Raw genomic sequence first — 15,423 nt, forward strand, 5'->3', positions numbered from 1 at the left:
AATCCTTACAATCCTATGTGGCACACAATATTTAGCTCCATTTTACAATTGAGAAAACTAAGGCACAGAGAGGACAGAAAACTGTGAGTAATAGCTCATATGTGATAGTTCAGAGATTCAAAACCAGGCAGTTGGAATGAAAAGACTGAACTCAAACTCCCACCCCATGCTACTTCCCCTCTTGTCAGCCTCTTCCTCCCCTTTCCACACTTGAGTTTGCACCCAGAACATTATGTGCACAATAGGGGTTTGTCTAAAATTTCCACAGGGGCATTGTTCTTTCACATTGCTTCTGGTTGATAGTCACAGATGGAAATAAAGCCTGATAAGCATATATTTTGGGATCAACAATCAAATTCCAGAAACCCTTAATCCATCCTAGATTAGATTAAAGCAATAAAGAGAATTCCAAGCTCTAATAGCAGACTGTTAGAAAAGAAAGAGGGAGGTGTCTTTTACCCTTACCTACAAATCATATACTATTCATTCATTCGACCAACCTTTATTAAGTTCCCTCGAAAGTCATGAGGTACAATGGTGTGCAAGATAGACATGGTTCTTGCGCTCATGAAACTTTTGGCCAATAAAGGAGATATACTTGAATCAAATATGTTTACAAACAGATAATTAATTACAATTGTATAAGCTCTATGAAAAAGTATGAGTATACATGAGTGGGAAATGTTAGCAAGTCTGAAGATTCAGGCAAGGCTTGCTTCCCCCAAAATGTAACATTTGAGTCATAGCTAAATAAGTCAAAGGAGGCATAAGGAGGGGAAGAATATTTCAAGCAAAAGCAACATCCTGAGTAAAGGCTCTTCAGGGGGAAGGAGGTGGGGCTTTGGAGGGAACTGAAGAAAGTCGAATGTGGGAGAGGGAGGCATGAGAAAGATAGAAAAGCAGGCAGAGGATCCTGAAGAGGCTCACTAGAGAATTTTGGTGTTATTCCAAGAGTAATGAAAATCCAGTGAAGGATTTTAGGCAGGGAAAGTCACATGATCAGATTTTCATTTTAATTAATTAATTAATTAATTAGGGCCGTGTCCACAGCATATGGAAGTTCTCAGGCTAGTGTTTCAATCACAGCTGCAGCTGCTAGCTTATACCACAGCCACGGCAATGCCAGATCCAAGCCACATCTGTGACCTACACCACAGCTTACAGCTCACTGCAATGCTGTATCCTTAACCTACTGAACAAGGCCAGGGACCAAACCTGCATCCTCATGGATACTAGTTGGGTTTGCTGCCACTGAGCCACAATGGGAACTCCAGATTTTCATTTAGACAGACTGTTTTGGCAGACAGATTTGAGAGGTTTGTAGTGGAAGTAGGTGGATCATTTTGGAGGCTACTGCAATTGTCTATAGAGATTTGCACCTATACAACTGACTGCATCTTTGTATGAGGTAGTCCTTGCCAATGGCTTGAAACTCAAGAATGCTGTTGGAAGGAATGTAAATTGATACAACCACTATGGAAAACAGTATGGAGGTTCCTCAGAAAACTAAATATAGAACTACCAAATGATCCAGCAATCCCACTCCTGAACAAATATCCAGACAAAATTGAACTCAGAAGGATACAGGCACGTATGTGTTCATAACAGCACCATTCACAAAACCCAAGACATGGAAGCAACCTGAATGTCCACTGTAAGGTGAATGAATTAAGAAGGTGTGGTACATATATACAATGGAATACTACTCATCCATAAAAAGAACAAAATAATGTCATTTGCAGCAACATAGATGCAACTAGAGATTATCATACTAAGTGAAGTAAGTCAGAAAGAGACACCATATGATATCACTTATATGTGAGATCTAAAATATGGCACAAAAAGAACTGATCTACAAAACAGAAGCAGACTCACAGACATAGAGAACAGACTTGTGGTTGCCAAGAAGGAGGGGGAAGGGGAGAGGAAGTGGGATGGACGGAGAGTTTGGGGTTAGTAGATGCAAACTATTACATTTAGAGTGGATAAGCAATGAGGTCCTATTTTATAGTGCAGGGAACTCTATCTAGTCTTTTGGGATAGACCACCATGAAAGATAATATAAGAAAAGGAACTTATATATAAGTATGACTGGGTCCTTTTGCTGTACAGCAGAAATTGGCACAACACTGTAAATCAACTACACTTTAATCAAAAAAAAAAAAGCAAAAAAAATTTTTTTCAAAGATACAATAAGACCTTTCCATACTGTCTTGAATTTTGCTTGTTTCAGCATAGATATCCTATCTCTCCTTGAGGTGAGGACACATTTAGGACTCCAAATATAACTCATAAGAAGGTGTTTTGCAGTTACATCCTCTTTCTCCATTTTAATTTAAGATTGATACCGTGGAAGCAGTGGGTCTTATAGAGGGCATCTAGATAACTGGATAATAAAAAATTGAAAGATTATATAAGTAGATCACTGAATGTAATAAATATTTATGGTACCCGTGAGTGAAAGGAAAAAGCATATAAGAAATCATAAGTGAAACGAGACGCAATCTTAGAGTTGTTTCTTTGGAGCAGTATTTCTCAGAAAGGAGGCTGGGGTCTAACAATCTAATTTGGAGTATTTTTCTTTTTTCATTCATGTAACAGTTTAAGAACATTATTCCAGAGGTCGACTTTGGGGTCGGGGATACTTATTTCTTCATTATTGATCCTCTGTCCCCAAAATTTTGACTGTAGTAAGGTTTATGATGGCTTAAGAGCAAACAAATATGAAATGGGGAAGTGAAGATCAAACCTGTTTCCTTTAAAAGCACAACCCACAAGTTCTGCTCACACACTATTAGCCAGAACTCAGTCACACAGCCAGGGGAGACTGGAAAATCTAGTCTATTACTAGAGAAGTGGAGAACAAATATTAGGGACAGACAGCATTCTCATCCATAGGGTTGTGGGTGGAGTGAGACTTGCTGTTGATTGAGGAAAAAAGACATTAAATAAATAATTATGCAAATACATAGTTATAGCTGTATATAATACAGTTACTAAAAGTATTAATAAAAGTACAGGTGCTGTTAGGGTTAATAACAAAGGAGTCAAAACTAAACTGATGGAAGAACAGGGATGGGAATAGGGGCACATGGAACACTTTTCTAAGGAAGTAATATTAAAACTAAGAAAGCCCTGAAGGAAGAGGAGGAATGAGCCAAGGGGAAGAGCATTCTCAGTAGAGGCAATCGGAAGGAACGTGATAATTCTAGAGACTCAGAGACTCTAACCTAGGAGAAATGGGAGAGAAGGAAGGACTCTCAGGAGACCAGGAAGGAAAGGAAAGTGGCTGGACATGAGCATGGAGAAGAAATTCAGTGAAAGGTTTTACTAGAGGAGTCAGTGATGAGATGTGTCCTTAAAAACATCACCCCAGCTGCAAAGGGAAAAAAAGCTATGGAATGGGACAAGACCAGAGGCAGAGAGACAAGGGAGCAGTAAAACAAGTGGCTGTGGAAATAGGTGGAAAGATCTGAGTATTTTAGAAAAAATATCCGGAGAAATTCTCTGAGTTCTTGTATGTCTGAAAATGTCTTTGTCTAACCTCAGAAGGAAATGCTAGTTTGACTTGGTTCAACATTTTAGATATAAATCATTTTTCCTTTGAATACTAAAGCTAGTGCTTTATTATCTTTTAACAATCAGTGCTGCCAATGTAAAATCTGATTCCAATCAATCCTTGTTCCTTTGTCGAATGTTCTATGTCTAAAAATTGTAGGAGTTCCCGTTGTGGTGCAGCGGAAACGAATCTGACTAGGAACCATGAAGTTGTGCATTCGATCCCTGGCCTTGCTCAGTGGGTTAAGGATTTGGTGTTGCTGTGAGCTGTGGTGTAGGTTGCAGATGCAGCTTGGATCCCACGTTGCTGTGGCTGCGGTGTAGGCCAGCAGCTGTAGCTATGATTAGACCTCTAGCCTGGGAACCTCCACATGCTGCGGGTGCGGGTGTGGCCCTAAAAAGACAAAAAAACAAAACAAAACAAAAATTTTTTTTTCATTTCTCCAGATTTTTCTGCCCTTTGACTCATGGTGTGAAGCCCTTTGACTTTCTTTGGCTTTTAGAAATTATTTTTCTTCTAGAAAATTTTCCATTCTTCCTCTGTATCCTTTGGTCTCTTAGTTCATTGATCTGGTCTTCAACTGAGTCTATTACATATTTATCTCACCTACTGAACTTAATTTCAGAGATACCTTTTTTTCATTTATAAGATGAAGATTTTATTTTGAATTTTTATAACACTTGCAAGTTATACTTACTTATTTTGGCTACAGAAGTTCCCTGGCCAGGGATCCAATCCAAGCTGCAGCTGTGACCTATGCCACAGCTGCGATAATGCTAGATCCTTAACCTATTATACCACAATGGGAACTCCCTGATTTCATTTTTTAAAAATGAACTTTACGGGAGTTCCTGTTGTGGCTCAGGGGTTAATGAATCCAACTAAGAACCATGAGGTTGCAGGTTCGATTCCTGGCCTTGCTCAGTGGGTTAATGATCTGGCTTTGCTGTGAGCTGTGGAGTGGGTCACAGACGTGGCTCAGATCCTGCATTGCTGTGGCTCTGGTGTAGCCGGGTAGCTACAGCTCTGATTAGAACCCTAGCCTGGGAATCTCCATGTGCCATGGGAATGGCCCTAGAAAAGGCAAAACGACAAAAAAAAAAAAAAAAAGAAAAAAAAAAGAACTTTACAGGGGTATAATGTGCATAATGTGCATACAACAAAACAGCCGTATTTTAAGTAATTAAATGAATCTTGACAAGTGCATATATGCATGTATATATAACATATATTATTCCAATCAAGATAAAAAACATTTTCATCACCTCCAGATTTCCTTGTGCCTTGGTGCCATCAATACCATCCCATTATATGGATATGTTAAATTTGCTTATTGCCCTACCAGTTGATAGCCATTTGGGTTCTTTCCAGTTTGAGGCTGTTGGGAATGAAGCTACTACGAACATTCACCTGCAAGTCTGTGTGGACATATGCTTTTATATCTCTTAGGTAGATACCAAGGAGTGGAATTGTTGGGTTGTGTGGTAAATATATGTTTAACTTCATCAGAATCTGCGAAATGATACTGTGAAGTAGTTGCCCTATTTTGCAGTCTTACCAGTGACGTATGAGTGTTCTATTTGCTCTACATCCTCCTCAGCATTTGTTATTGTCAGGCTTATATTTTAGCCATTCTAATGGGCATGTAGTGGTAATTAATTATGGATTTAATATGCATTTTCTTAATGTGCAATGATGTCATGTCTCTTTTCATGTACTTTGGGGCCATTCATATATCTTCCTTGGAATGACTGTTCACATCTTTTGCCCATTTTTAAATTGAATCATTTGTCTTTTTGATTTGTAGAGATTCTGGTTACGAGTCTTTAATATATGTTGCAGATAGCTCTTTCCTGTCTGTGGTTTAACTTTTTATTTTCTTAATGTTTTTTGAAAAGCAGTGCTTTTTGAAGAATAGAATATTTTAATTTTGTTTAAGTATAATTTATAATTTTTCTTCTATAGTTAGTCCTTTTAGTATATGATGCAATGAATTATTCAAACTTCTTTTATTTTTCCTCAGTTGGAAACATGGATGTCCAGTTGTTTCAGCAAATTCTTGAAAAGATTATTCTTTCCCTGTTAAATTATTTTGACACCTTTGTTAAAAATGAACTGCCCACATATGTTAGGTCTATTTTTGGGCTTTTGATTGATTGTTTCATTAATCCATAAGTCTATCTTCATACCAGCATCATGATTTGCTTTATAGTAAGTCTTAAAATCAAGTAGTATATGTCCTGATTTTATCTTTCAAAATTCTTTTGATTATTCTTAATTCTTTTGCATTTCCATGTAAATATAGAATTGATATGTCAATTTATGTTTAAAAAAAAACCTGCTAACATTTTGATTGAGAGTGCATTAAATCTATAAATAACTTTGGGGAGAATTTACATCATAACAATATTTTTTTAAAACTTTTTTTATTTATTAATTTTTTTAATTTTAATTTTATTTTTTTGTCTTCTTTTTTTGCTATTTCTTGGGCCGCTCCCGCAGCATATGGAGGTTCCCAGGCCAGGGGTCGAATCGGAGCCGTAGCCACTAGCCTACGCCAGAGCCACAGCAACGCGGGATCCGAGCCACGTCTGCAACCTACACCACAGCTCATGGCAACGCCGGATCGTTAACCCACTGAGCAAGGGCAGGGACCGAACCCGCAACCTCATGGTTCCTAGTCGGATTCGTTAACCACTGCGCCATGACGGGAACTCCCTACATCATAACAATATTTAGTCTCATAAGCATGAATGTGATTTATCTCTTCATTTATTGGATTTTTCTAATCTCTCTTAGCAAAGGTTTCTAGTTTTCGGTATGTAGGTCTTATATATACATTAAATATTTTATGTGTTTTGATGCTACCTTAAATGGTATAATTTACATTTTATTTTCTAACTATTGTTGCTAGTACGTTATAAATACAAGTGAATTTTGTATATTGACCTTACATTTTATGACTATACTAAATTAACTTATTAGTTTTATTAATTTTTTGAAATTCTTTCAGATTTTTTATACACCTGATTATCATCTGCACATAGAGGAGATTTTACTTATTCCTCTCTAATCTATATGCTATTTATTCTCTAACCTTATTTTACCAGGATAGAATGCCCAGGAGACTGTTGAACAGAAGCTATAAGAAGGGTCATCCTGGCTTTTTTTTCTTTCTTTTTTGGCTGCCCCATGGCATATGGAGTTCCTGGGCCAGGGATCAGATCTGAGCTGCAGTCACGACTTAAGCTGTAGCTGCTGCTACGCTGGATCCTTAAGGCACTGTGCTGGGTGGGGGATCCAACTTGCATCCCAGTGCTCCCAAGATGCAGGAGATCCAATTGCATCACAGAGGAAACTTCACAGTTGTTTTTTTTTTTTTTTTTTTTTTTGTAGAAATTTTATTTTATTATTTTTACAGAATAAAATACATATATTTAAACACAATTACTTCACACAGATTATTATATCATGGATCTTAAGAAGCAGATTAAGTGACTCCCTCTGGAAAAGTGGAATGGAAAATATGCTGAGACAAATAGGAAATTTATTCTATACTTTATCCCATTTTGTATGGCTCTCATCTTTACTATTTAGTATTATCTATTACATTTCAATTTTTCTTTAAAAATTAGCATTATATTAAAATCGTGCATATTATACAAATAAAACTTATAAAGAGGAAAGCCTTATATACCATTAAATATTTTATATAACATAATAAAAAGAATAACAACTGGTAAGAATAACAAATATAATACACTCTCTGAAAATAAGTAAAATATGAAATGCATAAATTGGTTAAAAAACAGTGTAAATATATAAATATGTCCTCACAATTTGTTACATCTTATTGATTCTTCAATATAGGCATTACACCATTCTAGGTGATGTGATAAACAAGACATTATAGACCTTACATTGTACCATGGAGAGAAATGGTTATTAATAATACAATTGTAGAACTATATTATTTAGTTGTACAGTTGCATTCTTTAACTATAATTATCATACATTCTTTGATGGAGAGGAAATCAGAATCAGATGTAAGAAGACTTCAGCATTCCAAGAATGATGTCAAATGACCCCCTTCATGGTGGATTATGCACTTATTTACTATGAGATATATTTCTTCTTCAGAGATTCCTTGTTTGTGATACAACTGTATTTTTGGTTTGCAGTTATTCTGAAGTTTTGATGTGAGTCTATGTGTATATGAGATTGTTTTAAGTTGTTGGTCTCTTAATTGCAAGTGCATCTCCAGTGTCCTGCATTTGTACCCACCTCTTCTCATGATTTCTGATTTGGTGGTGTAATTGTGCATGGATGATTTCCGATCTTTACTGTGTCTATACCTTTACTGGTGAGCCTTGTCATTTGTGGAATGTTTGTTTCCTGTTGATGTCTTTTCTTTTCTGCCTAGAGAAGATCCTTTGGTATTTGTTGTAAGGCTGGTTTAGTGTTGCTGTGTTCTCTCAACTTTTGCTTATCTGTAAAGGTTTTGCTTTCTCCTTCAAATCTGAATGAGAGCCTTGCTGGGTAGAGTAATCTTGGTTGGAGGTTTTTTCCTTTCGTCACGTGAAGTATATCATGCCACTCCCTCCTGGCCCGCAGAGTTCTGCTGAAAAATCTGCTGATAACCTTATTGGGGTTCCCTTGTCTGTTACTAGTTTCTTTTCCCTGGCTGCTTTCAAGATTTTCTCTTTGTCTTTAATTTTGGTCAGTTTGATTAATATGTGTCTCGGGGGTGTTCCTCCTTGGGTTTATTTTATATGGTACTCGTTGTGCTTCCTGGATTTGAGTGAGTGGTTCCTTTCCCATGTGAGGGAAGTTTTTGGCTATTATCTCTTGGAATATTTTTTCTGTCCCCTTCTCTCTCTCTTCGCCTTCTGGCACCCCTGTAATAGGGATGTTGGTGTGTTTCACGTTGTCCCAGAGTCCTCTGAGACTCTCTTCATTTCTTTCCAATCTTTTTTCTCTTTTCTGTTCTGCATCTGTAATTTCCACTAATCTGTCCTCCACCTCGCTTATATATTCGTTCTTCTGCCTCCTGTATTCTGCTGTTAGCTGCTTCTAGTGAATTTTTTGTTTCAGTTATTGTATTTTGCATCTTTTCTTGCTTAAGTTTTATATCTTGTATCTCTTTGGTCAGTGTTTCCTGTGCATTATCCATCTTTGCCTCCAGTTTATTTCCAATGTCTTGCATCATCTTCAGCATCAATAGTCTGAAGTCTTTTTCCTGGAGGCTGAATCTCCTCCTCGCTTAGCTGATTTTCTGGGGTTTTTCTTTTCTCCCTCATCTGAGTTATAGTTCTCTGTCTTTTCATTTTTTTAGGTTTTTGGTGTGGTGACCTTTTTACAGATGATAGAGTTGTAGCCTCTCTTACTTCTGGTGTCTGCCCTGCTTGTGGCTTAAGTCAGTATGGGGGCTTGCTGTAGGCTTCCTGATGGGAGGGGCTGAAACCTGCCCACTGGTAGGTGGAGCTGATTCTAACCCCTCTGGTGGGTGGGGCTTAGTCTCTGGATGGGATTAGAGGCTGTTGTGTGCCTGAGGGGTCTTTAGGTAGCCTGTTTACTGAGGGGTGGGGCTGTGATCCCACCTGGGTTGTTGTTTGCCCTGGGGCTTCTCAGTGCTGACTGATTTTCCCAAAATGGCCACCTCCAGAGAAAGGCACGCTGCTGAGTATTCCCGAGAGCTTTGCTTTCAAGGTCCTTCCCTCACAACCAGCCACATTCACCCCTGTTTTCCCAGGATGTTAGTTAGGTTTGACCCAGATTCCTGTGGAGACCTTGCTCTGCCCTGGGACCTAGTGCACGTGAAAGTCTGTCTGGGCCTCTTAAGAATGGGGTCTCCGTTTCCTCCAGTCCTGTGGAGCTCTTGCGCACAGGCCCCGCTGGCCTTCAATGCCAGATGCTCCAGGGGCTCTTTCTCCCAGTGCCGGATCCCGGCACATGAGGGTTTGATGTGGGGCTCAGAACTCTCATTCTTGTGGGTGAGTCTCTGAGAACCAGTTAGTTTTCAGTCTGTGGAGCTTCCCACCCAGGAGATATGGGGTTGTTTATATGGTGAAATCACCCCTCCTACCTGTGGATGTGGCCTCCTCTTTTTCTTCTGGAGTAGGGCATCTTTTTTAAGGTTTCTGGTCCATTTGGGTGGAGATTGCTCAGTCTTTAGTTGTGAATTTTGTTGTTTTTAGGAGAGAAGTTGAGCTCTAGTCCTTCTATTCTGCCATCTTAATCCTCTCTCAACTCCACAGTTTTTGTGTATTTTTTTGCATTTACTAATATGAACATAAAGTTTTTCTCCTATATTTGGTAATCATCTTTTCTTTCTTTCTTTCCTTTCCTTTCTTTTCCTTTTTAGGGCTGCGCCCACAGCATATGGAAGTCCCCAGTCTAGGGGTTGAATTGGAGCTACAGCTGCTGGCCTACACCACAGCCACAGCAATGAGGGCTCCTTAACCCACTGAGCAAGGCCAGGGATTGAACCTGTGTCCTCATGGATACTAGTCTGGTTCGTTACTGCTGAGCCACAATGAAAACTCCTGGTAATCATATTTTCAATTATTAAATACTCTATTCATGCCACAAACCCTGCTTGTATGTCCCTGAAATTATGAAATGTACTTCTTTATGAGTTTTTTTGTCTATGTTCAGGAGGGATACTGGTGTCCTGTTTTCTTTCTAATTGATATATCACTGTAATACTTATAAAGTATTAGCAGGCATTTTTGTGGCTTAAAACAACAACATATTTTTAAAAATTTCTCAGATTCTGTTGTTCAGGAAATTGCAAGTGACCTAACTGAGCATTTCTGCCTTGGGGTCTCTCATGAGGCTGCAATCAAAATACCATCTGGGGCTCAGTCATCTGAAGGCTGTACTGGGGCTGGAGAACATGCTTCCAGAGTGGCTCAGTTACATGGCTGGCTAGAAGGGGCTGATTGTTGTGAGCTGACTTAGTTCTTTTCCAGAGGGGTTGTTCTGTAGGGCTGACTAAATGTCCCATGATAGGGGAAGACTTCCCCTAGAACAAGTATCCTAAGAGAACAAGCTGGAAACCACAATGCCTTCCATCATTTAACTTCAAAAGTGACACAAAGTTATTTTTGTAGTGTTCTATCTGTTACTCAGGTCACTTGGTTCAGAGTGGGACTGTGTAACACAATTACATGAATATCAGAAGGTGAAGATGACTGAAAGTCATTTTGGAAGCTGGCTACCACATATTATAAAAAGATTTTAACAGTGCACTTCCATTGTTTCTCTCCTGTCCTTTGTGTTAGCGTTATCATACATTTTACATGTTTTAAATCCTAGAGTACAATGTTATTATTTTAATTTTTTCTTTAAATAATCAGTTATCACTGAAATAAATTAAAAACAAGTTTTATACAGTATCTATCTTCATATTTATCATTTCCCCCACTCTTCAAGCCTTTCCATCAAACATCATTTTGTTTCCACTTAACAGACCTTCTTTTATCAGGTCTCCTGCTGAAAAATGATACCATCTTCTGTTTTTCTGAATAAGGCTTTACTTTGCCTTAATTTTGGAAAAGTATTTTCACTGCTTATGGAATTCTAGTTTGGCCATTTCTTTTCTTTAAATGCTTTAAGGGTGTTGCTCCCTTGTCCTTTGGCTGGCATATTTTGGATGTACAATTGACGTTACATTAGTTTCAGGTATACAATATAATGATTTGATATTTATGTGGCTTGGGGTATTTTAGAAGTAAGTAACTTTTTATTTATTTATTTATTTATTTACTTATTTATTAGGTCCGATCCCACTGCATGTGGAGGTTCCCAGGCTTGGGGTCCAATTGGAGATGTAGCCGCTGGCCTACGTCAGAGCCACAGCAATGCTAGATCCAAGCCGTATCTTTGACCTACACCACAGCTTATGGCAATGCCGGATTCTTAACCCACTGAGAGAGGCCAGGGATCGAACATGCATTCTCATGGATACTAGTTGGGTTCTTTAACTGCTGAGCCATGACGTGAACTTCATTTTTTTTTAAGATTCGCATTAAAAAAAATACATACATAAAAGCCATGTATGTAATGTGTCTTTACATTACACAGGAACATTTTTTTTGTTTGCATTAAAAAAATACATACATAAAAGTTATGTGTGTAATGTGTCTTTTACCTCTGTCTGTTTGTACGAATTTTTCTTTGCATTTGAATTACAGGTCATTTGATTATGATGTGAGTTGATATTTCAGGTTGGATTCCCTGGGAAGGAGATTCTGAAGCAGAGTTTAGGGCTCAGATTGTTTTTGAGGGAGTGCCCAAAGGCTCTACACCTGTGGCAGCTTAAGAATTAGGCAGAGCCTCACAAGGCGCTCTGTATACCTCTGCCCAGATCAGTCATTAAACATGGGCCGCCTGCTGGAGGGCATAATCTTGGTTGAGGTAGCTCTCTGCAGCTGAAGCAATCCCAGAAAGGGCTGAAAGCTAAAGGCTGTTTGCTGACAGGAGTTCCACATTTGGGACAACAAATCTTTCCTTGAAGATGGATCTGAGTAGTGTATTTCCATCTGTAAAACACTTGATCTGATTTTCTTTTTTTTTTTTTTGGTCTTTTTTTAGGGCTGCATCCTCTGCATATGGAAGTTCCCAGCCTAAGATTGGCAAATCGCAACTGTAACTACAAGCCTACACCACAGCCACAGCAACACCAGAACCGAGCCTCATCTGTGACCTACACAACAGCTCATGACAATGCTGGATCCTTAACCCACTGAGCAGGGCCAGGGATCAAACCTGCATCCTCATGGATGCTAGTCAATTCATTTCCACTGAGCCACTATGGGAACTCCCCCTGATTTTCTATATGTCATTCTTTTTGGTGTTTATTGAGTATTTTGGATATAAGTGTTTATAGTTTTAATCAAATGTGGAAAAAAGTTTAGCCAGTATTTCTTTTTAATGGGCTTTTAAAAAATTGGGGTATAATTAGCATTCAATAATCTGCATATATGTAAGAGTACAGTTTGATAAGTTTTGCAACATGTATACCTTCCTGAAACCATTATCACAATCAAGAAAGTCAATATGTCCATCACTCACAAAAGAGTCCTTGTGCACCTATGAAATCCCTTCTTCTCACTACCTCCAGTTCACATGTAATCACTATTTTACTTTATTCAACTACAAATACATTTAGATTGTATGGACTTTTATATAATTTGAATCAACACATGAACACATTGTATCTCTCCGTTTACTTAAGTCTTCCATAATTTATCTCAAAAATGATTTGTAGTTTTAAGGTATAATTTCTTCCGCAGTTTCTAATCTTAAAATCTCATGCAGTGGCAATTTTACTTTAGATAGTGTACATTTTTGCTCTAGAAGTTCAGTTCAGTTCTCTTTCATAGTTTCCATTTCTATCTCCATTATGTTAATATTTTCCTTAAAGTCCTTGAAACTATTTATCATAGCTGTCTCAAATTCTCTGTCCATCATCTCTATCATTTCTGGGTTTATTTCTACTGACTATACTCCTTCCTTACTTTTATGAGTTACATTTTCTTGCTTCTTGCATGTTTAGAAAATTTTTAGTTGAATTTGGACATTGCGATCATATGGTCTGAATTTTCTTTCTTTCCTTCGATTTTGTTGTTTCATTTAAAGACTGCCGAGATCTTTTTTTCTGATTGGCAGAATTGGTGTTGCAATTGATCTTTAATGGCATATTAACTTCATCAATTGAAGCTTGTTTTTAAACTTTGTTAAGTCAGGTCTAAAGTAGTCTTACTCTAACCAGGGTTTCTTACTCTCAAGACTATTGGTATTTAGAAATGGAGGGTTCTTTTTTTTTCTTCCCTTTTTTTTTTTTTTTTTTTTTTTTTAAATAGGATTGTCCTTGTGTATGTAGTATTTTTAGTTGCATCCCTGGCCTCTATCCACTGGTTGCAAACTCCCCCAACAGTTATGACAGTTGAAATTATCTCTATATATTACTCAAACATCCCCTGGCAGGCAAAATCACCCCCAGTTGAGAACTACTGTTCTAAGACTAATTTAGCCCTACTCATAAGGTATGGCTTTTTAGGCACCTCTATTACATGCTTGAATACTTGACTTTTTTTTCTTCTTTTGCAACCAGCCAAAGACCTTTCTGCATTGTACTTGCTTAGTAGTTATTTATCCCACAGTAGTATATTATTCTCGTAATTTTAGCTTGTCTACTATATTGGATTCCTATTCTCTTGAGTTAGGACTCAGCCAATGTTTCAAAGGGCCCTTATGCATATTTCTAGGACTCTTTCTTTCCATTGTTTCCTCCTTTCTTTTGTACTCTGTTCTGCTATTTTCAGTCACCTTGGCCTTCTCCAAATACAATCTCTGTCTATCAGCTCATCAACATCACTGTGCTTGGCTTAGGTTTTCTCTCCTCAGACTGATTCCTAGGAAATGCCTTTAGGCATCAAGTCAAATGACTGTCGGGGTCATCTCCTTTATTTCACTTTTCTCAGAGAGCATACTGTTATGCTTTTTGTCCAATGTCTGAAAATATCTGTTTCATACATTTTCCCAGTTTTCCAGTTGTTTACTGCAGGAGGGTTTTCTCAGTACTAGTTATTCCGTCATGGTCATTAGTGGAAGTTATCCATCTGTGGTAGACTCAATACGATCACAATTTTTTTGCTATTATTCCTAGGAGATAGAACCTAGTTCTCTACCTTTGAGTCTGGCTTTGCCATAGTTTTGCTTGAATGTGGTCAGAAGTGATATTCCTGAATTTCCAAGACTAGTTTCTAAGACTCCATGCAGCTTCCATTTGGGTTTCTTTTTTTTTTTTTTGTCTTTTCGCCATTTCTTGGGCCGCTCCTGCGGCATATGGAGGTTCCCAGGCTAGGGGTTGAATCAGAGCTATAGCTGCCAGCCTACACCAGAGCCACAGCAACACAGGATCCGAGCCACGTCTGCAACCTACACCACAGCTCACGGCAACGCCAGAACCTTGATCCACTGAGCAAGGGCAGGGATCGAACCCGCAACCTCATGGTTCCTAGTCGGATTCGTTAGCCACTGCGCCATGACGGGAACTCCCCATTTGGGTTTCTTAGAATATTTACTCTGGGGATGCCATCCACCATGTCAGAGGTTTGAACACCAAGAGACTGCCATGCTTAGAGGCAATTTATAGGTGATCTAGTTGACAGTTCCAACTAAGTCCGTTCTTCCAGCCTTCCCCTCCAAGGCAGTGAGCATGTAAATAAGTCCATCTTGCAAACTCTAGTTGAGTATATCTGTCAGATGTGTATAATCAAGTGACTTCAGTCAATGGCATAAGGAATAGAAAAATCACCCAACTGAGACTTACTCAATTCTCTGACCCACGAAATGATGAAATATGGTTAAGTAGTTTGTTATGCAGCAATAGATATCTGGAACATTGCTAGAGACATATTTTAACTTACAAGATTGCTTATTTGTTTGAATAATAATTTTCTTTAGGTTATTTTTTAGTAATATGGTGTTTTTTACAAATATTCAGTGATTCTCAATGCTGTTTGGGAATTAGGTAGGATATGTAACTAGGTAGAATCTGTGAATAGCTTGGTTTTGGATGTCAGGGCAGGGTTCCCTATTATTCTTTAAGATCTTAAATTATCTGGCCTTCTTCACTGTATTTTTGACCCCAATTAGATTTTCTTATGTCAAAAAACCACCTTAGAGAATGATACTTTAAAATTTTGCCCCGGACACAAATGCCTGATTTATTTATTTTCTTTCTTATCAATATGGACATTTGTAGTTACTTCATTGCTCTTCTTCTTTCCTAGTTCCAGCACTCATCACATTCATAATCCAGGCAGATTGTTTGCTTTGGGGGGTGGGGAAAA

At 38.2% G+C, this 15,423-nt stretch overlaps 1 long non-coding RNA gene across 2 annotated transcripts in view; it reads left to right on the forward strand.

The window, feature by feature from the left end:
- Nucleotides 1–15,423, forward strand: part of LOC106505748 — an 842,810-nt gene that overhangs the window by 33,581 nt on the left and 793,806 nt on the right. The window lies entirely within an intron of this gene.

The sequence above is a fragment of the Sus scrofa genome, chromosome 13, assembly GCF_000003025.6.
Source record: "Sus scrofa isolate TJ Tabasco breed Duroc chromosome 13, Sscrofa11.1, whole genome shotgun sequence".
Taxonomy (NCBI): Eukaryota; Metazoa; Chordata; class Mammalia; order Artiodactyla; family Suidae; genus Sus; species Sus scrofa.